The 26495-nt window shown below is 33.6% G+C and overlaps 1 protein-coding gene across 2 annotated transcripts in view; it reads right to left on the reverse strand.

Annotated features, from left to right (window-relative positions):
- Positions 1-4108: 4108 nt before the first annotated feature.
- Positions 4109-26495, reverse strand: part of LOC148597656 (uncharacterized) — a 28938-nt gene continuing 6551 nt past the window's right edge. The window contains exons 7-23 of one of the 2 annotated variants that reach the window (XM_088562331.1): positions 24006-24089; positions 21652-21935; positions 21223-21308; positions 20854-20954; positions 19969-20072; positions 16859-17239; positions 16205-16342; positions 14134-14669; positions 13530-13617; positions 11852-11950; positions 11025-11148; positions 10328-10611; positions 8774-8859; positions 8231-8331; positions 7193-7291; positions 6286-6679; positions 4109-5583 (exon numbers count right to left, since the gene is read on the reverse strand). The gene's annotated coding sequence lies outside the window, so the exon portion shown is untranslated. The remainder of the gene's footprint in view (positions 5584-6285; positions 6680-7192; positions 7292-8230; positions 8332-8773; positions 8860-10327; positions 10612-11024; positions 11149-11851; positions 11951-13529; positions 13618-14133; positions 14670-16204; positions 16343-16858; positions 17240-19968; positions 20073-20853; positions 20955-21222; positions 21309-21651; positions 21936-24005; positions 24090-26495) is intronic. The other variant, XM_088562330.1, reaches the window with a different exon arrangement.

The following is a 26495-nucleotide window of genomic DNA, read 5'->3' on the forward strand; positions in this document are numbered from 1 at the left end:
TATACTCTGTAGCATATCAACCATAAATGATAAAAAACAAATGAGAGAAAAATGTCAATATGGGTCTACATTGAGTGGTGCAAGAATTCCCACAACAACAGCATGCCTTTGACATGCCCCAAAAGACAAATGCAAGTATACAGCAAACTGGGCATTATGCTACACCCTTCTCATGCATGCATATAAAAAATGAATCTCAGTGTTAACAATAGCTAGCAGTTATCCACATTAAAATCCCTTGAATTATTTTAAGAAGACATTTCAATAAGAATTAGCCTCCTTATTTAAGTTATGATACAATGTAGTAGAAATTGTATTTTACTGAATCTTAACTTAATACACTTAACTGCATCACATTGATACACGTGTTTACTATTAATACTGTAGACATATTAATAGTAAACATGTGTATCAATGTGATGCAGTTAAGTGTACAAAATACAGAACAAATGGTCCATATTGTACTGAAAAAACTGGGCATTTGTGTCCAAGACCGCTTATCAATACCAGATGTATTTTCTTTGTAATATTATAAACTAAATAGTAGTATTCATTAAAAGAGCGATATGTTGTTGTTTTTTCTTCAGAATGATTGCTTAGAAGTGAAATTATTTGCATAAATTATTATTTGGTCTCTACGTTTGAGGTTTTAAAAGAACCCTGTGAAATGCAGCTACATGTATGAAATGCACATCTCAAGAGAAATGTATTACTGAAACTGGAGGTTTAGTTGCTCAGAGCCTAGCTGTGAAAAGTCATTCAGAAAGTAGTTTCCTCTTGAAAAAAAAACAGTGATGGTCGAAACTTTTTTCACCCTGGAGCAACTAGCACTTCTAATGTTGCAATGTACATATGTAGTTGTTGGCAAATACTGTGTACCGACTCAGTAACCTGTAACCAGTCAAATGTAATGCACAATCAATCTAATGAGAGTAATTACAATTCACAGAAAACAAAAACATAACTGGATGGGCCCTTATCAGACAAAGATGTCAAACTGTATGCGATATACATGAACATGTATTTGAGGAAAGAGAAACCTCTGGTAGTAAGCAAATTCTGTGAAATTATTTATTACAAATTATCAATGGCTATGATTAGTGTGGAAGATTATATTTTACCCAAATGATTGGATTTTGTGCAGAAAGTCAAGAGTCTCTTAGCTCATTGCCCTTTTAAAGATGATGGAGACTTCCAGTAAAGTCCAAAACAAACGGAGTGGAACTGTCATGAAAACCAAGAAAAATGAAGAACCAAGTGAGATTTGTGAACTAGCATACTACACTGTATATTAATATTTATTATGTAACTAAAAATATGCTCACTGAATTTGTATGAGTGACTTGAAAGAAAATTTAAATCAAAATGTAAACAGTTTTGAAAATTGAAATTTGTGTATTTATCCAAACTTGCAAAATCAGCTTTAAAAATGGAAGTTTATAATGTAAATGATACATCAACAACAGGCAGTGTTACGGACAGTGTAGGTCTGTTTTATTATCCCCCCTTTGAAAAGCATAGTATACATGTACATATATATTGATCATTCTGTGTGTCGGTTCATTTGCTACTCCCCAAAAAACTAATAAATGGAATTAATGAAGTTTCCACAAATTCTTCGTCATATTTGAATGTTTCATTGTGCATTTCCACCAATAAGTGAGCTTTTCTCAAGGTATTACTAGTCTGTAGTATGGCCTGTAATACATGTAATAGGAGTATGATTTTAATCAACTCAAAAAGCTAAATAATTTTCATAATGAGGGTTTCTCTACTATAAATGGGAAAAAACAATATTTTAATTGTGAAAACTTTTTTATTGATGCAGACCATATATAATGCATATACAACATGAACATGTATGAGATTATTGAAGAAAAAAAACAAAATACATACAAAAAAATTCAGTCACATTCATGTAAGTTATTATATTTTACTATTTGTTGTGTTTTAGGCAGAAAGATTTGCTAATTTCTTGAAAAGTGAGTTTTAAATTAAGATATATGTGGAAACTTATGGTTACAATACATTTTTATTCAAATTGTCTACCCTTTGAAAGAGAGAAGACCTAATTTCACTGAAGTTTAGAGGAGTTATCAACAAGACAGAAATAAAATCTTGAGCTATTCTCAATCCAAATGTTCTTGTTTATTTTTGTTAGAAGATTGGCACTATTTGGTAGTTATTTCCCTTAAAGTGCAACTTAAAGTTAGTTATATTTTTGTTCAGACATAGATATTTGATACATTTATAAAGTTATAACCTTTGATTACCTTGTTTTTCATCAGGAACATTTCAATATGAATGGTGTCGAAATTATGTGATTTTTAGAAATTTTGATGAATTTCAGGGGCCAAAGAGGGGGACCAAGAGATGGTCCTCATTTTAGCCTCTTATTATTGAGAAGAATAAAAAATGAAATGTTACCCAAGCTTTGCTTAATTTAGGTACTATTTGGTGAAATTCAGTATACCTTGATGTATCGACTTCTACCTGGGCCTATTATAGAATGTCGATCGGCGACCAGGTGATTCAATATGTAAAATGCACGCTATATACAGCGTTGTATAGACTACAGTAGCATTTGCTGAATCTTTGACCCAGCAAAAATACTTTTTTGGGATAAAATCAGCACTTTCCGGTGCATGTAAGACTGATATTGGTGCATGCCAGTCAATTGACGAGAAATTTCCCAGGCAGAAAAAATAATGTTATGTTTTCGAGAACTATTCTAAAATTTAGTAGGGTCGGTATGTAGGAATTTTTATTTTCATTTGATATTTTTGAAATGACATAAGTCATACAGATACAATGAAAACTAAATATGCAAAGACTAAACATATGATAGACTCAGTCCACAGTCTAATCGCTTTAGGGATTTGGCCCATGAGTAATTTTTTTCTGTTTTGACGGAGGTGGTAAAAACAAAAAATATCTATAGTGCCGAATTACGAAACAGGGATTATCCACGACCAAGAGTACACTTATGGCACGGGTGTTTTCAATTTTCTTCTTTTTTCTGGAAGACAATCGGCAGAATTTTTACGTAATTTTTTTCTTCAAAATTTCAAATCAAAATTTATGAGTTGGGGGCCTGAAAGAGGGTCAGTAGGCCTAGGGCGATCGGAAACATTTTTAGGTCTAAACGGATGGTCTGTTTATTACTCCAGTAGTGCTAGAGGTTGCCTGGCAAGCTTTTTTTCTGACTTGATAAATGATATTGGCAGTGCCTCTTGAAATATTTTATACAGCTGCATAACAAGTATAGTTTTCCTCCAAGGAAACATTTTTCAGACTACTAATGTATGTGACTATTTAGAATTAGATAAAATTGTTTGATACAAGATTTAGTTGAAAGTTTGATTTTGAAGTGTTAAATTTGAGTCAGTACCCATGGATTTAGCCTTGAAGTCCTTTATATACCAGTATTTTATTTTTGTTTCATAAGAATTTCTAATATATATGCGTGTGTGTTTAATATAATAGAGTTACCGAAATAGTGCTGACAGCGTCGTCATCGTCGTCGTCGTCCATATTCACTTGATTTTCGTGCGATGACTTTATGGTTATGGTTGTCTAATTGTTATGAAATTTTGATATGATTTTACTAAATATTAATTAATGATTGCGTCTATTTAATTTTTTAGTTTATGGCCCCTACCATTTTTAAAATAGGGCCATCCATGTAACTGACACACCACACTGTCGGTTTCTGTTAATAAAAAAAAACAAAACAAAACAAAAAAACTGAGAGCCCAGAATTTTACCAAGCTAACCTATAGCTACATAAAGTAAATGTCCAATCATTATTAACATGACATAGCAAGTTAATTCTACACATCCATGCAAGTACACCTTCAAGGAAGAATATGTATATGACATGTCCTATGGTTGTGGCATGTCATATTGTGTAATGCTATTTTTCTTTTAAAATTTAAATTAGACCGGTAAAATCAATCCAGCAATGAAATTTTAAAAAAGAAACATGCAAAAAAGTTTGAATAGAAGCAATGTGAAGTCTAAACTAGTGGATACCCGACATAAATTCAACATAGTAGATTTGTTCCTTTTCAGTTCATCTTGATTGGCTATAAACAAACTAAAAAGGTAACAGTTTCAGTCAATGATATTTTATTTGTTGTCATTAAACAAACTAACATTCCATATACATTTTTAATTGATTTTTAATTGCTATTCGATAAATTCATCACAAAATGCAGGGAAAAAAGAAACAATGCTTTTGTTTTGAAAAGAATGAAAGTTTTAAGTTAAAGGAGCAAAAAAATAATTATATCTTCTCTTCGTTATTTTTTTCCCTTTTTTGTGATTCTTTCTTTTTTCTTTTTTTTTTGTTAAAGTTTTCACATGAATGAAAATACACTCTTTCATTGGCGATGAATGCCACCCAGGAAAAACCACGCTAAAAAACAATTTGATTTTTAAAAAAAGCGATGGAAACCTGTGACTCGAGGTAATGCCGACACCGCCTCCAGAGTAGGCGTTCAAGTCCTACGCCTTGGAAAAAAAAATAACAGAAATATAACAATAACTTCAACAACAATAACAATAACAATAATTATAACTTCACACATATTTACAAATCTTGTTCCATTTCACCTTTTGCTCAATTTTTTTTTAAAAAACCTGTCCAAAATTTAATTTGCCGTCACATCCATCACTATTTCAATGTAGTATTATCCCACACTGTAATTACATACTTATATGGAACCAATTTCAGCCCAAGAAAATAATTCCCACGATCAATATAACATTTTCATACCTCGACACTTTTTATCAATTTGAATGTTCCCACAAATTTTACTTGCTTGAACTCCCTGTTTATTAATCATAAAACATTAATGATATGATGGAGATTTAAACATCTTTCTAGGCTGAAAGGAGTCCTTCAAATCTTCAGCTCATTATTAAGCTTGAGCTAAACAATTGCCAGAAATAATTTAGACAAGATCATATTGAGCTGAATAATTGCCAGAAACATATTTAGACTAGACCTTATTCAGCTGAATAATTGCCAGAAAAATATTTAGACTGCGTCTTGCTGAGTTATTGATCTTATTGAGCTGAATAAGTGCCAGAAACATAGACTTGGTCTTGCTGAGCTTAATGATTGCTAGAAACATATTTACAGGTTACAAAGATGTATTCAATGATATAAAAGAATTATATTTTTGTGTAGTGTTCAGAAACAGTAGGAAAGTTCCTGGCATGAACCAGAAACATAAGGTATTTTGATACTAAAGGATCAATAACCAAAAAATAATGTAAAAAATATCTTTTTTCCTTCTTTTCTCTTCTATTTCTATTGCTTTACTTTTCTGAACTTTTGAATTCATTTGTCTTTTATCTTATTTTTGTTGTTGCTTTTTTGTACATTGATCATCATCATTTAACAATGTCAATTCCAGTGTCTTAATTCTGATCACAAATTAACTCGTTCTTTTATCGCCAAGTTCATGCTCCAGTCGCCACTTGTTGACCTGCAGCTTCTGTCTATTGCTTTTGACCTGCAGTTTATTTCATTTCACCGCTTTTTGACCCACAGTGTGTTTTTCCTGTAAATGACTGAAAAAAAAAATAAAAAGAAATAAAACAGACAAGGAAGAATATGAACATTTACTGTTATAATCAACAAATAATAAACTAGTGAAAGCATCAAAAAAGGGCAATAGCTTAATAGATTTACATGAAAAATTAACCACAAAATTTTGATTAAGGTTTATTAAGTTTTATTAAGTTTTGGAGATATATATTGGCCAATCAAAAACTAATACAGCCTCTGGCAGCCTTCTTGTTAAATCAAGTTTAACAAAAATCATCTAAGTTGTCCCTTTTATTATTTCTGCCAAGTATGGTCTCCATTGGCTAAAAGAATGCAAAGATACATCGTTTTTCAGTGACTTTCAGTGGCCACAGCCACCCGATGAGCCACTCAAGCCACACAAAAAGTGGACCTTTGTACAAAGCATTCAGGTCATTAACCCTATCAAGTTTGGCACATGTGATTTCTGAGGAGTTGATCTTTGAAAATTGGCCGATCAGAAGCTTAAATAGTCTCTGGGGACCATCTTGTTTAATCAAGAGGAACCAAAAGTGGATCCTGCATATATCCTATTTGCCAAGTTAGGTTTAAGTTGGTCAAGGGGTTTTCATGTAATTTAGCAAAATGTGAAAAGTTGACAACAGATGCAATAATGAAATAATCCTTTGAGCTACATGAGCTTAAAAGCATGTATGACCTCTTTCATTGTACATTAGTATACATACCTTCTGAAGATGTGACTATGTATACTGGAGCTATCTTTTGTGATCTTTCCCCAAGGACAGACATCCACTGATTACCCCCGCCAAATATAGATATGCCAAAATCCTCACAAGAAATCTCCCCAGATTTCTTGCAAGAAGTCTCCCTCTCATTCAGGGTTAAGTGCATGTGAATTAGTAAGGGGTTAAATGTGAGTTACATTAGTCTTATGAGTATTTTTTAGTACTTGTTAGGGTTGTTAGGGTTGAATGATATTATGGAAGACAAATTTGAATGGATTTTGAATATTTACTTCCCTCCCAAAAAATCCCCAAAAAGAAAAAAATTAGATCAAGAACCAGTTTCCGAATGTCCTGGGCTTCAGCTGGAAGTTTTGCTGTTCTGAGTAAAGCTGTTCTGAAATCACAAAAAGTTTATCATAGAGAAAAGCATATTAGAAAAGGTACATCTGCTATAAGTATTCAGTTGCTTTGAAATTTATGTATATAATAACTAGAGATGTCAAAGAATACTCGAGTATTCAAGTATTGCTCGATAGGTCCGAGAATCAAGCAGCAATTTAGCTACCAGGGTACTCTTATAAAAGTACGTGTTTTCGTGTTTTTCCCCATCCTTGCTACAGCTATAAGTATTCAAGAGCTTTGAAATTTAATTTCTATCTAAAGTCAAGTTTGTTCCATTGATTAAAATTTCTCAAATATGTGATCTGCCATTTTACCTCAATCAATCAACATGATTTCAGAGGAAATGTATTCAAAAGGTTGTAAAATGTAGAGAAACTCAGATGGAAAGATTCAAACAATGGAGCAATAAAGGTGGTGCATTTGTTTTTGGCAGATGCACTAGATTCTTGGACAGGGTTAATGGTGATATATGATTACCTTCAAACTTATTAAATTTATTACTTACCTTACCAATTTGGAAGGACTACATCACCTCTGTAATTCCTGCTGGGTACCTATAGCAGTGAGGCTACTGCCTGTTTGTGTATACAAGCCCTTCACAAAACTGAAAGAGTACAAAACAAAGAGCTAATTTTTCATTGCCCTTGAATAATTTGCATTTGACAAAGAGTATTTTTAACTAGAAATATGTGAGCAAGCTCACAAAAAGAATAATGTTAGACATTTGTTGGATTATCTCCTTTGGCTTCATCCAACAATAATTATATTCCTTCATGCCTTTCTGCATACGAGACCCAGCCTTCATATAAAAATATCCCTTGAGAAGTTCAGGTGGAGTTAGGCCTGAGGTCTTAACCTTGATTTGGATTATCTCCCTTTGGAGAAATCTGAGAGTTATGACTTTCCTGCACCATGAAGTTTAATAGTCATCATGAACTTCTGAATCAATACAGTGTATCCATCTGCACCATGAAAATCGATTTGTTCAACTTGTCTTAGAAAAGCTGAGGATGCTTTCCCTATCAGTGCATGTGGTCCATGCTCTCAGTTTTTAGTGGAGTCTGTGTTGCTCATTTACTTTCGTTCCTTTATATAAATTTTGGTTATTTTGTTTGTTGTGGGTGTTTTTTTTTGCCATGCCTGAGTTTTGCCCCTGCCCTTTCAATTTCCGCTCGAATCTAGGTCCTTGGATTACCTTTCATGCTCATCTACATGTGATACCCAACCTTCCTCCCTTGATTGGTTTAGTTGTGCTTACAAGAAATGTAGACAGACGGACGGATGGACAGACAGAGCGATTTGTATACACCCCTTTAAACTTTGTTTGTGGGTGTATAAAAATATACAAACTCAGCCTGAATAGTATTGTGTATTATTTTCAGTGTCTTTCAATTTAAAATAGCAGAAAAATATACCTAGGTGATACATCTTTGAGCCAATCCATATTCTGCAAATAAATGCCCCATAAAAATCAAATGCAGTGGAACATTGTTCAATTTTATTTTTATCAAGGCAGAATTCATTTTTAAAACAACAACTGTACCTTCCATAAACTGGGAAATACTTCCAAATACATGTTCCAAAATGATACATGTATGTACTGTTCAGTGTTGACCTTTACATAAACAGCCTTTAGTTCTTTACCTGTAAAAATTACACAATTAATTCAAGCTGACAAAATTACACCTCATAAAATAATACATTGCTGGAAAATTCATGACCTCTATCAAATCTTAATGTTTAAAACTGTCATCTGGTAAATGGGCAGATCTTTGGGTGTTTTCAGGCTGTTATTTGACCATTCTTTGTACAAAATAAACAAAATTCTAAGAGTAATGGCACTGTACATCGTAAAAACTGTGACCGAAAAAAAGGGTTCAAAACACACAGTAACACAGACAAGGGTAAAACAGTATACCTCACTCTCCTTTTGAGCAGGGGTATAAGGGGGTAGTAACACCTCTGGAACCCCCATTGGAACCGCCACTATGGTATTGTTAATATAAAAATATCTACACGTCCTGGATATTAAAAAAAACTATCATTATAAATACTATCAATAAAAGAACAGAGTGAAAGTAGAAACCTTCTACTAGGTTGAACTCTTCTTCATACAATACATTCTGTTTACTGTTTCTTGACCTTCAGTAAACATCCATTGGTTCTGGTGACCTGTAAAACATAAAAAATAAAGTACACAATTTTGGTTATATACAGTGGATTCCGCTTAATTGCATAGCCTATTTGCCAGTCAAAATTATGCAAATAACCGGGCTATTCTTATAACCGAAATTATGATTTTACCGGAAGTGTGAGTTCAGGTAAGACGACGATACTGTGGATCAACCAGGGATATCACTGTTCAACATTTCTGATCTGGTATTTAATTGTTATAGACCTTCTCATTGTATTGTTCTTTTATCAATAAATAATAATATGTATTGTGTTTGTCTTATTGACCTTCTTTACGTTGTGTGTATTTATAAGTAAAACCACGTGTTTCTCATCTATTAATAGTCAAGTAATTTCCTGACCTTTCTACGAAAGAAAATCCCATATTTCATATTTCAGCCAGGATTCAGTGTAATATTCATCAATGTTTGCAGTTTGTGGGCTTTTGAAATGGTCTGTGTGTTTTTATTCCTCTGTTCATTGTACACTGATAGTTGTGTATTATACGCATCATTGACCTCGATATATTCCTATGAAGTGTGGATAGTATGGGGCACCTTAGGGTAGTTGAATTTCATTAGACATTGTACTGAATGAATGACTTTTAATTTTCGTATGATATTTATGCCTAGTAACCCAAGCTCACTCAAAACTGCTCAGCTCATTAAATAAAATTAAATTTATATTGATAATCATTTGTAGTCAGAAGAATTTAAATAGGGACAAAAAATACCCCAAGCCGAACCTCAAGCCGCATCATAAGGTGATGTTCGGCATGTTGTCAGAAGTCATTGTTCACCTAGGTGCTTGGGTGTTTTATTTTAATGTAATTAGAAATCATTTATATTGTCTTTTATGTCAATTATTTTTTTAATCCATTATTAACACCTCCTGATTGATGATAATCTAGTTTTTACAACAATAAATATGATTGACATATTTATGACCCAAAGGCTTAAAATAGAATTTGGGAAAACCTGTCTTTACCTGGACGAGGCAAAATTCTCTATGCAATAAACCGAAATGCACCTCCAAGGCCTATGCAAATAAGCGATTTTTTCCCTAATAGAATAATAGGAAATGGTTTTGTGCAGGAGAAAATTATGCTAATAACCGAAATATGCAATAAAGCCATATGCGATTAAGTGGAGTCGACTGTATAATAAGCCTAGGATGACAAATATAACAGATTGTTACATTACAATTGCATTTGGTAGCAATGTACTGGATTTAATTCTGCAACCAGAATTTAATTCTTTGTATCAATTTCTGTCTAAACTTCTTCTATGGCTTTCTAAACAAAGATCATAGATTTTTTTAAACCATTAGTTCTTGTCCAACCTCCTAATGTTAAATCTGACTTGGAAGGATTCATAAAAATAAAATGCTTTCTACTGGATACTTATTGTAAACAGACTGGTAGACACCAATTTCCTTGTTAGGCTTGTATAAATGAAAGATTACTTACGTCTTGACCAATGTAAAGTATCTGTAATCGTGTTGCTCCTGCTTTGTGATAAATTGACCAGTATCCTCTGGAGGCCTTGTTGAGAGGTTATATCACATTGAGCAGGGTACCTTGGTATGTAGTTAAGCTTTACTACATACAGAAGGGCAGTATCACTGAAATCTGTGGACCATAATTTCAGTGAAGATAGCCAATCATTTGAGGTATTGTGTTGGCAGAAATCCTTCCTTGCTTTACTCGGGCAACACGATTTTCCCCCTCAAGCACAACATGGAAGATATAGCCTGCAGCAAATTAAAGTGAAGTGTTAGTGCATTTTTTTGGTTTTTGTTTGCATCATTGAATGACAACTCAAAAGTGATAAAGAACATTTATTTGAATACATATCTGTTATTTTATATTTATTTTTTCAATATGAACTTTAATCTTAATGATTGTTTTCTCATTATCAATTATTAAAACAAAAACTTGTTTTGTGGAAAAAAATAAATATAAGCACAATATCACATACAATATGTACTCAAATTTTACAAAACACTTCCAAGACTAATGTTAACTGACCCAACGTGGTGACATACTGTGTATCTTCTTCATTTGTCTTTTTATCTTTATTTTGTATTTTTTTTTTGTACAATGATCAGTTAACAATGTTTATTCAATTGTCTTAGTTTGATCACAAAATAAGTTGGTTTTTTACCTCCATGTTCATGCTCCAGTAGCCACTTGTTGACCGGAGGCTTCTCTACACTGCTTTTGACCTGCAGTTCATTCCATTTCACCACTTTAAACCTAGTTTTCTTCCTTTTCTTTCTGCTTTTGACCTGCAAATTTTCATTTTTATACTATATATATACCTTCCGATGATTTAACTTTACTTATACTGGAGCTATCTTATTTTATCTTTTCCCAAGGACAGACATCCACTGATTACCCCCGCAAAAGATGGTTTTGGAGATATATGCAAAAAAACTACTGTACGACCCCTATGTTCTATCATGCTGAGTATTAACTATTATCCGATATCAAAATTTGGCTAAAGCTAACGGTTTTGGAGATATATGCAAAAATCTGCTCTCTGACCCCTATGTTCTATTTTCAGTAACGGCGGCCATGTTTTTTAACCGATCAAAAATCTAAAGTCATTTTGTTAAGGATACCCTAAAAAACAAAAATACCAACTTCAATTGAATTTTGTGCAGTAGTTTTTGAGAAAAAAAACTCAGGAAACTTTACCTAGGTTTCACATTCCATCCAAACAAATGCAAACCTAGCTGTAAACAGTTAAGTAGATAAACAATTAAGTTAAGTGTAATAATAATAACTCCTGATGTTTAATCTATACATAAGTGGAACAACTCATGCTGAATTACATACATACTGACTTTGAAATTATTTACATGAATTTCTAACTTTAAGCTGACAAAATGTGAAAGGTGGGTATTGGCCTTAATTGACATATTACAATTGAATTATGATTAAATATGAAATCACTGAGCACATATATTATTAAAACAAGTACTGTACCTTCCATAAACTGGGAAATACTTAAAATACATGTACCAAAATGATACATGTATGTACTGTTTAGTGTTGACCTTCTCATAAACAGCCTTTGTTCTTAACCTGTAAAAAAGTACATACAACTGTCCTTACACAAACACTTTTTTTTCAAAATAAGAGGCTCCCAGGAGCTTGAATGGCTCACCTGTTTTTCTTGTCTTTCAAGGGCAATAAATTTAACAAAGAGTTGTCCAACAATTTTGATTCAAGAAGACTTGGGTAGAACTATCATAAGATCATTTCAGTGATAGAAAGTTTCTATCTATTATAGTTTTCAAGATATTGGCTGAAAACTGTAAAAAAAACCTGTCATCTTTCATCTTTCAAGGGCAATAACTCTTAAAAGGAGTCATCTGACAACTTTGATTCCTGAGGACTTTTGAAGGCCTTATAATAAGGGTCATTTCAACTATAGAAATAATTTTGCTAAACCTAACTGTTTTGGAGATACATGCAAAATACTACTGTCTGACCCATTTGTTCTATTTTTAGTAACAGCGGCCATGTTTTTCGAAAAATCAAAAATCCCCACATCAGTTCTATGCAGGAAACCAAAAGGAACATTCATACCAACTTCAATAGTGACAGAGGAGAAGATTTTTGAAAGAGATTACATTAAAAACAACAACAAAAAAAAAAAAAACCATCAAAAAAGGGCAATAGCATGGCTTCACAGATTACATTGAAGAAGTGACCACAGATAGATCTCATCATGCTGAACACAGTCAGAATTTGGCTAGACCTAACGGTTTTGGAGATACATGTGAAAAACTATTTTCTGACCCCTATGTTCTATTTTTTAGTAACGGCAGCCATGTTTTTTAGACAAATAAAAAATCCCAACACTCAGTTCTATGCAGGATACCCGAAGGAACTGTCATACCACCTTTGGTTCCAATTGGTCTAATAGTGTCAGAGAAGAAGATTTTTTAAATAAATAACAAAAATTAGCAAAAAATGTTTATAAAGGGCAATAACTCCAACATGGGTTAATGGATTAGAATGAAAATTTGACTACAGATAGATCTCATCATGCTGAACAGTTTTACCCTGTCAGAATTTAGCTAAACCTAACAGTTTTGGAGATATATGTGAAAAACTACTGTCTGATTGTTCTATTTTTAGTAATGGCGACCATGTTTTACAACACATCAAAAATCCCCACAACAGTTCTATGCAAAATATCCCAAGGAATATTCATATCAAGGTCGGTTCCAACTGGTCAAGTAGTGTAAGAGGAGAAGACTTTTTTTGAAAAATTGTTAACGACGATGACAACGGACGCCAAGTGATGGCAATAGCTCACATGGCCTTCAGCCAGTTGAGCTAAAAAAACAAATAAATCAAGCCAACAAATTACACCTTATGAAATAATACATTCATTGCTAGAACATTCTATGGGTTTATTTATGTTTAGGACTTACCTCAAATAAATATGACGTACATGGGCAGGTCTTGGAGAGGTCCCATTTTCCCATTTATGCTCAAATTTTGCACAATTGCACAAAATGAACAAAATATTTGAAAGAAGGGGGTCCACCATTGCAGTATTATTGATTTAAATATCTACACTTCCTTGATTTCAAAAAAACTTTTATCATTATAAACACTATCAAAAAAGGAAAATAGGTAAAGTAGAAACCTTCTGCTAGGTTGAACTGCTCTCCATACAATAAATTCTGTTTACTGTTTCTTGACCTTCAGTAAACATCCATTGGTTCTGGTGACCTCTGAAATATACACAATACCTAAATAAAGTATACTTTTTTGGTTGTATAAATTACAACTAGGATTATAAGCAAAACAGATTGTTACATTACAGTTGCATTTGGCAGCCAAACTGCTGTCTATGGCTTTCTAAACCATGATCATGGTTTTTTTTAACCATTAGTTCTTGTCCAATCTCCTTATTTTAAGATAGCCAATCATTTGAGACATTATTTCTGCAGAAATCCTTCCTTGCTTTACTCAGGCAACACAATTTCCCCCCTCAAGCACAACATGGAAGATATAGCCTGCAGCAAATTAAAGTGAAGTGGAAGTGCACTTTTGTTTGTTTGCTTCACTGAATGACAACTCTGAAGTGCTATAGAAAATTTATTTTTTAATATAAACTTTAATCTAAATTACCGTCTTCCTTTGACAATTATTAAAACAAAAACTTGCTTTATGAGGAGAAAAAATCAAAATAAGATTTGACAACATAACCAAATGTAAGTACAATATAACATACAATATGTACTCACATTTTACAGAACACTTCTAAGACTAATGTTAACTGATCCAACGTGGTGACATGCTATGAATCTTCCTCATTTGTCTTTTTATCTGTATTTTCTATTTTTCTTTTTGTACATTTATCATTATCATCAGTTAACAATGTTTATTCTATTGTCTTAGTTCTGATCACAAATTAACTTGGTTTTTGACCTCCAAGTTCATGCTCCAGTAGCCACTTTTTGACCGGAGGCTTCTTGCCACTGCTTTTTGGTTTATTTCATTTCAACCATTTTTGACCTACAGATTTCTTCCTTTTTTCCTCTTTTTTGGGGTTCTTTTGTCCCTTTCTCATCATCAGATTAACTTGTCAATTCTAATGTCACAATTCTGATCATAAAACAACTTGGTTTCTGGCTCCCAAGTCCTGCTCAAGTGACCACTTTTTGACATACAGTTTATTTCATTCCACCATTTTTCACCAAGGCTTATCTCTACTGCTTTTGACCAGCAGTTTATTTAATTTCACCTCCTCTTGACCAATGGTAGCTTTTCTTTTAATTGACTGAAAACAATAAAATAGGCAAGAATAAATGGGAATACATCCTGTTGCATGCAGTAAATAATTAACCAGAATTAACTGCGTTTCATATTAAGTGAAACAAGCATTCTGACAGTATTGCTGATGCAACACAGTGTCCCCTTTCGGCCTTTGAACTCATTGCCTTTGTGAGATTTTTTTTATATACATGTATGTGAACTAAAATGGATGGCGTTATTTTTTTAACAATCAAGAGAAAATGACTCTTGAACAGCAAAAGCAAATTCCATCAAAATCAAACCTGAGCTTCATTTTACAGTAATAACATTTTTGCATTACAGAAAGCTGCATAAAGACATTCTCTTTCTATCACCTGGAAAGTTGAAAAAAACTTCGTTATTATGAATTAAAGGGCAAATAACTCTAGAATGACAGCAGCAATTTGCATCAAAATGACGAAACATAAAATTTTATGTAATTTTCTATGTCAAAGGGCCACAAGTTCCATATAACCATTTTACCCAATGATATTTAAATTTAATTTGTCACTTGTCAAGATAAGACTAGCTAACAAATATGAAATCAATTGGATGAGGCATTACAAAGGAAAGTCTGGAAAACATAAACTTTAATGAAATTTTCTATGTCCAAGGGACACAACTTCTGTAAAAATCATTCAACCGTAACATCATTCGAACTTAACTTGTCATGATAAGACTATATACCAAATATGAAATCAACTGGATAAGGCATTACAAAAAAACCAAGTGTGAGTGATGGACTGACAGACTGACGTACAGCAAATCTAAGTTCCCTTCGGCATTTGCCGAAAGGGGACAAAAAAACATTTCTCTTTCATCAGTTAGCGAAAGAGTAATCAAGGGAACCAAGGTTATAGCGGTAATCAAAAGAATGTAATCCAGGGACAAAGACCAGACATGGAAAACAGACATACACAACAAAGAACACAAAGTAACTAAATTCATACATACAAAGTAACAAAAGCAAATGAGCAAATCGTAATCCACTTAAAACTGGGAGCATGGACCAGGTGCACCGGTAGTGTAAGCGTCCTCTGCTTTTCTAGAAACATCCGCAGTGATGAAAATAAAGTGATGAAATAAGTGTAGTTCAGAAATATAAAAGGGGGCATCCCAATAGGATCCACCTAATTTTCTGATTACTATAGGTCCGGGTGTTAAAAGAATAGGCCTGCAGCAGCGCTAAGTTTGTCGTAAAAGGCGACTAAATAGTGCTCAGAACCCTAGCCGGGGACTAGGGCGCTCTGCCCACAGAGCAACTGGGATGTGTGCCCCAGGTGGTGGAATGAGGTACCCCTGGCGTGTTACATGCTGGGGTTGTCAGGCTATAATACGGAAAACCTGACCGCACACCATAGTGGTGCACCATGTTGGGAAAGTGCCACGTTCCTTGCACGTTACAGAACCCTACTGTGGTATTCTTCCGGAGTAGGTACCATAGGACTCCACCACAGGAGGCTAAATTGCCCGACCCTACCCACCTCTCCCTATTTCCAGTGGCAATCAAAATTTGTTTACCCCATTGTCCTTGTGTCCCATCCCTTTTTCATTTCATCATCATTTCACGTTCATTTTATCATCCATTTCATGTTCATCGTCTGAATATAGCTGAAATATTGCTGCTCGGACGTTAAACCCCAACAAACAAACAGATTACTACAACAAAAAGAGGGAGGTAAAAGCAATAATGTAAAGCCAATTAAGATTTATTTTTAGAATAAAAACATAGATAGATCTGGTCATGTTGAAACTTTCACCAAGGCCGGATTTTCAAAAAACCTTATAGTTTTAAACATATGTGCGAAAAATGTCTGCCATTTTAAGAAATGATGGCCGTATTTTTTGTGGGATCATACATCTCCATATAGTTCTATGCAGAATTCCTTCAGGAACATCCATACTGTTTGGTTCTAATTGGTAAGTTGTGTCAGGAGATTATTTCAATTTAATAACATCAAAATAGGGAAAAAAAACATTAAAAAAGGCTCCAACATGGCTTAACAGATTTACATGAAAATTTTACAAGATAGATCTCATCATAGTAAAAGTGTTAAGCCTGATGAGATCTATGTCAAAATTTTGATAAACCTAATGATTTTGGAGATATTATCCTTTGGGCTAAGTGAGCTAAAAGCGTATCTGATCTGTTTCTTTATAAAATAATATACATACCTTCTGATGATTTGACTTTACACAAACTGGAGCTATCTTTTGTGATCTTTCCCCAAGGACAGACATCCACTGATTACCCCCGCCAAAGATAGATATGCCAAAGGCCTCACAAGAAATCTCCCCAGATTTCTTGCAAGAAGTCTCCCTCTCATTCAGGAGTTAGTAAGGGGTTAAATGTGAGTACATTAGTTTTATGAGTATTTTTTAGTACTTGTTAGGGTTGTTAGGGTTGAATGATATTATGGAAGACAAATTTGAATGGATTTTGAATATTTACTTCCCTCCCAAAAAATCCCCAAAAAGAAAAAAATTAGATCAAGAACCAGTTTCCGAATGTCCTGGGCTTCAGCTGGAAGTTTTGCTGTTCTGAGTAAAGCTGTTCTGAAATTACAAAAAGTTTATCATTGAGATAAGCCAATAAGAACATGTGATATATGAAGTTTCTTATGTATACAATGTATGTAATTTCAGGAGTCAATCTTAGAAATTTTCAAAAGATCACTTGTATTTGCTTAGTATTGCAAGACACAGCAACATGTCCCTAGTGTTGATGTCACCCAAATTCCATAACTCTTGCAAAATTTGTTAAAATTCTATTGAGTCCAAATATGTCTCAGTGGATTAAATAATGTTACACTGAATTTTCATCAACATCATTCAACTGAGGAGACCATGCTTACTATATAAACCAAATATTATTGAAATCAAAGATATAATAAAAATTAGCCGGGAAGTGGCAGACTTTCAAGACTATTATCTGAATATAATAGCATTAAAACCTATGATTTTTCAACACTGTATACTTCTATTCCCCATACTCAGTTAAAATCCTGACTTAAAAACATTATACATTGTTGTTTTTCCAAAAACGATGGTACACCTAGATACAAATATATAGTTCTTGGTAGAGATTTCTCGTACTTTGCAAGAAATAATTCCGAATCATCTTCCAAATATACAGAGGAAGATGTTTACAAAATGCTGGAATTTTTAATCAACAACATATTTGTCCAGTGAGGACGTGTTTTTCAACAAACGGTCAGCATTCCAATGGGAACAAAATGTGCTCCTTTACTGGCTCTGATCCGAAATATGTTCTACAGAAGTTTTATAGTCATCATCATGAACTCATGGATTGTTATGGTGTATCCATCTGCACCATGAAAACTGATTTATTCAACGGGTCAAAGTTTTCCTTTCCTCGTTTGTCTACCCCGGACTTGACTTTTTATGAGCAACTTGGCGGGAGTTTCTATAAAAACAGAGGACATTTACCCTACCAGTGCTCCCAGTTTTTAGTGGTCTGAGTTGCTCATTTGCTTTTGTTACTTTGTAAGTATGATTTTAGTAACTGGTGAATTTGGTCACAAAATGGCAGCAATTTTAAAAATAGCCACCTAAAAAACATTTCAATGTTGCCAGTCTACTCAGAATATCAAGATTATTTTATTAATGGCGCTCATCTTCAATATTCTTCTATGGTGGAGGAAATAATAACAAAATAGCAAAAATAGTATTTTGATCCCAATGTTCTATTTTTAGTAATGATGGATATGTTTTTTGACTGAAGAAAATGTTTTGTGTAGGATACCCTAAAAAACAATTAGGCAAAATTTCATTAAATTTTGTCGTATTGTTTCAGGAGAAGATTTTTGAAGTTGTACTCATGAAATACGACAAAAAATCTGTTTCACGGGCCATTACTCCTACATCATGCAACAAATCATTTTGAAAATTTTGGCATAGGTCCGTCTGATGGGGAATAATATGTAGCTCATCAAAATTTTGTACAATTCATTATTTTTTTTTAATTATTTGCAGAAAAATTGTTTGATCCCTATGTTCTATTTTTAGTAACGGGGGCATGCTTTTCCCTGTGTCGAAACAGAATACCCTAAGAAACATTCAAATAAAGTTTCATCTGATTCTGAATAGTAGTTTCAAATAACAGGAGGATCCCAGGAGCCTTAATTGCTCACCTGGTTGAATTTTGTCTTTCAAGGGCAGTAAATTTAAGAATTTCTATCATAGTTTTCAAGATGATAGGTGAAAACTGTAAAAAAAAAAACCTGTCATTTTTCTCTTTTCAAGGGCAATAACTCTAACAAGGAATCATCAGACAAATTTTATCCTTCAAGACTTTTTTAGCCCTAATAATATGAATCATTTCAGATATTAGAAGAATTTGGCTAAACCTAACGGTTTTGGAGATATATCCAAAAAACTATTGTCTGACCCCTGTTCTATTTTTTGTAACAGCAGCCATGTTTTTCAACATATCAAAAATCCCCACATCAGTTCTATACCCTAAGGAACATTCAACCAAGTTTGGTTCCAATTGGTCAAGTAGTGTCAGAGGAGAAGATTTTTGAAAGAAATAACATGAAAAATTGCAAAAAATGTTTATAAAGGGCAATAACTACAACATGGCTTACCGGATTAAAGTGAAAATTTAGATAGATCTAATAATGCTGAACACTTTAACCCAGTCAAAATTTAGCCAAACCTAACAATTTTGGAGATATATGCGAAAAAACTACTGTCTGACTGTTCTATTTTTAGTAATGGCAGCCATGTTTTTCAACAAATCAAAAATCCCCACATCAGTTCTATGCAGGATACCTCAAGGAACATTCACACCAAGTTTAGTTCAAATTGGTCAAGTAGTGTCAGAGGATAAAAGTTTTGAAAAATTGTTAATAACGACGGAGACGGACGCCAAGTGAGCTAAAAATGTCGAAAAAAGGGCAATAACTCACACATCAGTAGACATATTTTCATGAGAATAACAACTCAGACAGCTCTCATCATGCTGAATACTTTTATCCTGTCAGAATTTGGCTTAACATATGGTTTCGAAGATATATGCGAAAAACTGCTGTCTGACCCCTATCTTCTATTTTATTTATGGCAGCCATGTTTTTCACCAGAGTCTAAATCAAAGCAAAAACTTTGTGCAGGATACCCTACGGAACAATCGTTTTAAGTGTCATCCTAATCCATTCAGTTGTCTCAGATGATAAGACTTTTGAGAAATTGTTAACGATGACAATGACGGTGGACGCCAAGTGAAGGCAAGAGTTCACATGCCCTACTAATTTATTACTTACCTGACCAATAAGGAAGGACTGCATCACCTCTGTAATCACTGCTGGGTACCTATAGCAGTGAGGCTACTGCCTGTATATATACTGTATACAAGCCCTTCACAAAACTGTAAGATGCAAAAAAAAAAAAGCTTTAATATTTCAGTGTCCTTGAATGAAAAAAAAACTCAGGAAACTTTAAGCTGACAAAATGTGAAAGGTGGGTAGTGGCCTTAATTGACATATTACAATTGAATTAAGATTAAATGTGAAATTACTGAGCACATACTGAGTATTTTCCGGACTATAAGTCGATATTTTTTTTTCAGCAAAGTGTCAGCCATGACTTATCGTCCACTTATAAGGATTTTTCAAGAAAAAATGTTCATTTACAATGCATTTCATTAGATTTGTTCAGTTCACTTTTGATTGCTTTAATTCAAAATTTTGAGTAAACTGCAATCAACGAAAGCTGTCACTCAAACTGTCAAACCGGCAATCGATCAGTGCTGCTTTCCATTTTGAATGAATACCATGATAAATAATAAAAACTTTGAAACCGTAAAAATATATAAAGTATTAACAAACACAAGATGATACGTTTTTTAACTGGAAAGACATTATTGAGTGTTCCGGAGTTATCCGTCCTTTGATATGCAAATTTATACCCATTTACGGTATGTCGTAACACATAAGTAACATCGCTAGAATATATACTGTTAAAAACAAACTACTCAACTCGGATCACAGCTAACACCTACAATATACATGTACATGTCTGACCCTCGATTTATCTGCTGAATTCGACTTTTTTTCGTTGATTTTGGTCAAAATGAGGCAATTCGACTTGTACTCCACATTGACTTATAGTCCGGAAAATATGGTATATTATTAAAACAAGTACTGTACCTTCCATAAACTGGGAAATACTTCCAAATACATTTTCCAAAATGATACATGTATGTCCTGTTTAGTGGTGACCTTCACATTAACAGCCTTTAGTTCTAAACCTGTAAAAAAAATACATACAATTGTCCATACACAAACATCATTTTTCATAAAAACAAATAAATCTAGCCAACAATAACATTTTATCAAATAATACATTCATTGCTAGAAAATTCTTATGGGCAGGTCTTGGAGGGGGGGGCCCATTTGCCCATTTATACCCAAATTTTGCAGTATTATAAATATAAAAAAAAATTCCACTTCCTTGATTTTAATCAACTTTTATCATTATAAACACCATAAAAAAAGGAAAATATGAAAAGTAGAAACCTTCTACTAGGTTGAACTGTTCTTCAAACAATAACTTCTGTTTACTGTTTCTTGACCTTCAGTAAACATCCATTGGTTCTGGTGACCTGTAAAATATACACAAAACCTAAATAAAGTACACACTTTTATATCAATTAAGCTTAGGATTATAAGTAAAACTGATTCTTACATTACAATTACAATTACAATTGTTAGCAATGTACTGGATTTAATTCTTTGTATCAATTTCTGTCAAAACTGCTGTCTATGGCTTTCTAAAAAGGGATCATAGTTTTTGTTTTAACTATTAGTTCTTGTCCAACTTCCTTATTTTGAATCTGACTAGGAAGGATTCATGAAAATAAAATACTCTCTACTTGATACTTGTTGTGAACAGACTGGGAGACACCAATTTCCTCGTTAGGTTTGTATAAATTTAAGATTACTTACGTATTGACCAATGTAAAGAATCTGTAATCGTGTTGCTCCTGCTTTGTGATATATTGACCAGTATCCTCTGGGGGCCATGTTGAGAGGTTATATCACATTGAGCAGGGTACCTTGGTATGTAGTCAAGACTTACTACATACAAAAGGGCAGTATCACTGAAATCTGTGGACCATAATTTCAGTGAAGATAGCCAATCATTTGAGGCATTGTTTCCGCAGAAATCCTTCCTTGCTTTACTCTGGCAACACGATTTTCCCCCTCAAGCACAACATGAAAGATATAGCCTGCAGCAAAGGTAAGTGAAGTGTAAGTGCATATTTTTGTATTAATTACTTTCATTGAATGATCATTCAGAAGTGATATAGAATGCTGATTGATTTTTAATTTGAATACATGTCTGTCAAGCTAAATTATACTTTAATCTTGAAAAAAAATTAAAAAGCAGAGGACGCTTACACTACCGGTGCACCTGGTCCATGCTCCCAGTTTTTAGTGGAGTCCAAGTTGCTCATTTGCTTTTGTTGCTTTGTATGTATGGTTTTGGTTACTTTATGTTCTTTGTTGTGTATGTCTGTTTTCCATGTCTGGTCTTTGTCCCTGGATTACATTCTTTTGATTACCACTATAATATTGGTTCCCTTGATTACTCTTATATCTAATAATTATTTTATCATTGGCGGCATAACTGTAAGATTAAGAACAATATCACATACAATAAATACTCACATTAAACCGTATTTTGGTGTGTATTGTGCGCACTTTTTTTTACCAGGAAACTAACTTCAGAACACGGGGTGTGTATAATACACCCATACATCGTTTCAACACATTTTTACAGACCTTAGATCAGTCCAAAATTAACGACCTCGAGGGAGTCAATATTGAATCAGAGACCAGTTATGAGCTGCAAAAGCATATTTATGGATTTTTCATGAGTTTTTCGTTGACTTGTTACCTTTGTAAGCATTGATTGTCAATAAAATCTTCTTGAACAAAATCTGGTTTTGATTTATAACCTCCCAAAAGAACATGGCAGACTATGTTTACAACTGCCATACTTTTATTTTTGTGTATCGAATAACAATATAATATGTATATAATTATGTCTTTACGATGTATACGACTATTCCTGACTTGTGGACCAACATTTTGTCAACATTTATCTCCCTTTGGAGCGGGTGACTACTTGGAACATGCAAGGTTTTCCATCCGATATCAACGATACTTTAGAAAATCTCGAAAGTCAAAAGGGAATTTCTCATTCTACTGACCCTGCCATAAATTTTCTTTACCCGGAATACAAATGAAAATCATCCTTATGTAACCTACCAACAAAATGAAACACCCTGTAAATTTTAGAAACACTGTTGTGTTTGTCTGCTGGGGATTCCATTTTCATTTCAGTTACCTCTTTTTTCTGTACCCGAATCCAAACATCGATTAGAGAGACTTCGAAATTATACCTGCTCTTACGGGAGGTAATTCTGCAAAAACAGGATAAAATATGCCTGCATCCCCAGCTCCATAATAGGGAATACAACTTGTTAACGATTTGAAATAAGTAATTAAAATACACACAAGTTTTAACAATTTAATTACTAAATAACAAAATCTTCGGCACATTGCTCATAGAGCCCTAAAATATTTCCATTGGACAAAGTAGTCGGTTATAAAAATATATTGTTATTTACGCATAGTATTGAACTCTACTTCATAGTTATTAGATATTCTACTTTTTGAAAACATTGACTTTCTTTTTTCATTGAACTAATATCAAAATCCTTATCCAGTGTAAATACTGTAATTTTTTAACACAAACCCTTTATGTATCCCCGACACACATCAGAGAAAATTCTGCATCTCATTATCACGCTTGGCCGAGCTATCAACACACATGCCCTATTTGATGACCGTCTGCATTGTTCACTCAGACCCCTTAATTAATTGTAGTAAAAACAGTCCTTTTTCTAGAATTAGCAATTTTCAGAAATTGATTACTCTCAATAGAAACTTTTCAAAGGTAATCAAAATGTATGTCCAAGACAATTTCAGCTATTGTCTACGTTACGTATTTCTTACTCGAACAGTAAATGAATACACATAAACACTGACAAAACAGATAAATACAAAAGTAACAAAAACAATATTCTTTAATGAAATAAATACACAAAACAGACGAAATGGTCCCTTCTATTTAAAAATAAAATAAAGCCAGTAATGTTCGTGGTTCTATACATACATCGGTAAAAAAGTTTTTTACATCAACTTTTAAAGGAAAACAACCCTGCGCATTATACACAAATGCGCACTATACACACCAAAATACCGTAAAACACATCTAAGACTAATGTTACCTGATCCAATGTTGTGACATGCTGTATATCTTCATCTGTGTCTTCATCTGTTTCTTCATCTGTGACTTCATCTGTTTCTTCTGGCTGTATCATAAAACTTTGGTGTTATGCTCAGGAAAACAAAATCATTTTTACAAAGTACAAGTTCGAAGTGTATAATTCTACCTACAAATCATGCAGGGAACCAAGCAAGTAGTCCTGCTGGAGCTTTCAGTCCCTTTATAAGACCAAATAAAGGCGGCTAATGAAAGAAACACTACAAAGTACCAGAAACTTGTAGATTGTTGCATGCAGCAGGATGGAGTCCATGGTGACTTGAAATAGAAGTTGTATAAAGAGGCTTTGCAGGGCAGTCATTGTGGACCTTGGTATTGGTAGGGACTGATTATAGAAATGTGCAGAGAGACATCCCAATGGACTTGGAGGAAGAAAGAAAATGTGTGGGAAAGTGCAGAGTACTGATGAACAGTTATAGTAAAAAGAAAGTGCAGTGTACAAGTGAACAGTTATAGTAAAGAGAAAATATGTGAGAAAGTGCAGTGTAATTGTGAACAGTTATGGTAAAATGAAAATGGAAAAAAACACTCAGTAACTTAAGAACATAATAGCAATTACACCAGGAGAATCAGAATCATGTAGGCCATCCAGTTCCAGGTTCAGACTGGTCACCTGAGCAGGCGCACCTCTGGATGTTGTGGAATATCACTGAACAGCCAAGGAAGAAGGACGCTATCTGGTGATGGAATAGGATTAGCATCCATAAGTAGTTATAAAGGTAGAGGAAGACAATAAATGATTCACGTTTACCAGTGTAACACAATATTTTGACAGAACTCTATAGATCCCAGGTTTTTTTTCCTGGATTTTGAATGCTTTAGTCACTTTAACGTGAGAAAATGAGGCCCATTTTAATGGTATATTTTTAAAGTAGTATTTGACATAAGATATTTCAGTATCATCTGTTATTTACAGCACTGTGTAAAGACATTAAATAAAACTTAAATATACATTACATATGAGTAAAGCACATTATTTTTTTTTACTATCATGTAAGCATGTTTTCCAGACAATCCAAATAGCAAATATACCTGAGACTAAAAAAAAAACCAAACTCCCCACCCTTTAAGAATCATCAAAAATAGAAATCATTTTAGGACACTCTTACACTTAATCGGGGACTATATATGCGACGAGACTATTCACTACACTGCTCCATCGGATCAAATTGATACAGATCAAATTAATATAGCCTAGCTGGCCGAGTGGTCTAGGGCGCTGAGCTTTGTGCAGGCGGTGTTGCCATAGATGTCACAGCGGTATATATATAGCAAGATTTCAACTGTGCTTTTGGGATCCAGAGCGAGTTATATGACAATTTCACAGTTATATTCAGTATTGGTCTCTGAGGAGTTTATTGATATTGCCAATATGTAACTACAAAATGGAGTAACACCTGAGTACTCGTCATTATTGTCATTCTGAAATCTATCATCAATGACAGTAATGACGAGTACTAGAAAAATCACTGAATCTTTTAAACCACGTTTTCAGCAGTTTAAGTAGTACATGTATTAAATTTAGCAGAAATATAAAAAAATTAAGACCAGTCACAAATTACCTGCATATCTATACATGGATAATTATATGTATTAAAAAGAATTATTTTTAAGTGTTGTTTAGTCAAACTTATCTTCAATACTTAAAGCTAAATATCTAATAGGCAACAAATCACAAATTTGGGACTTTTCCCCTATAATTTCAACCCAGAAACTGAGGCACAACATGCAAGCAAATGTCAGACATCATTGACGAACAACGGGATTTGCAGCCAGATGACTAGTATTGTAAGGAAAATCTTATGGCTACTTCTGAAGAATGTTCATGTTGCTGGTGAAAAAAAATTATAGAACATTTCGTGCAATTGCAAGCTTGACAAGTCATCGCGTTTTGGTGATAAGATAAATATGATCGTAGAAATATTCACGGAATATTCTTTGTTTATATATTATTTGCAGTACTTGTATAAGTACCAAACCAAATTAGAGACGTCACGAGCCAATCGGACTCTATTGGTAAAAATCAATAAAGTCTGACTATGATCTTCCTTCAGATAGGAGAGTTCTACAAGATGGCTATCCACTTATATTTCAAGGATTTCGAACTTTGCATAGCCTTGAGCATTTTATAAAAGTGCATTTTGTATTTAAGGTTATTTATTTTTGTTTACGTGGGTATGATTTAGCATAAGAGTCTAATTTAATGCAAAGGTGGTCTTTCCCTTCAAGTTTTGAGAACTTTAGGTTTGTGTGAAATGATCCGTAAAAATCAGCTTTAAGGTTTCTGAGAATTCCAACCAAATCTGAGCATTTAAAATTTTTGGCAGAAAAAATCAGTTGCCATGGCAACTGGCAACATATCTTTCCATTTTTTTTCATAAATTGTTCAGCATGCAAAACACTATCTTTGTACCAAATTTCTGGTTCCTAACCA

The sequence above is a fragment of the Perna viridis genome, chromosome 14, assembly GCF_037379345.1.
Source record: "Perna viridis isolate PV_CMFRI_1.1 ecotype Kerala chromosome 14, ASM3737934v1, whole genome shotgun sequence".
Taxonomy (NCBI): domain Eukaryota; kingdom Metazoa; phylum Mollusca; class Bivalvia; order Mytilida; family Mytilidae; genus Perna; species Perna viridis.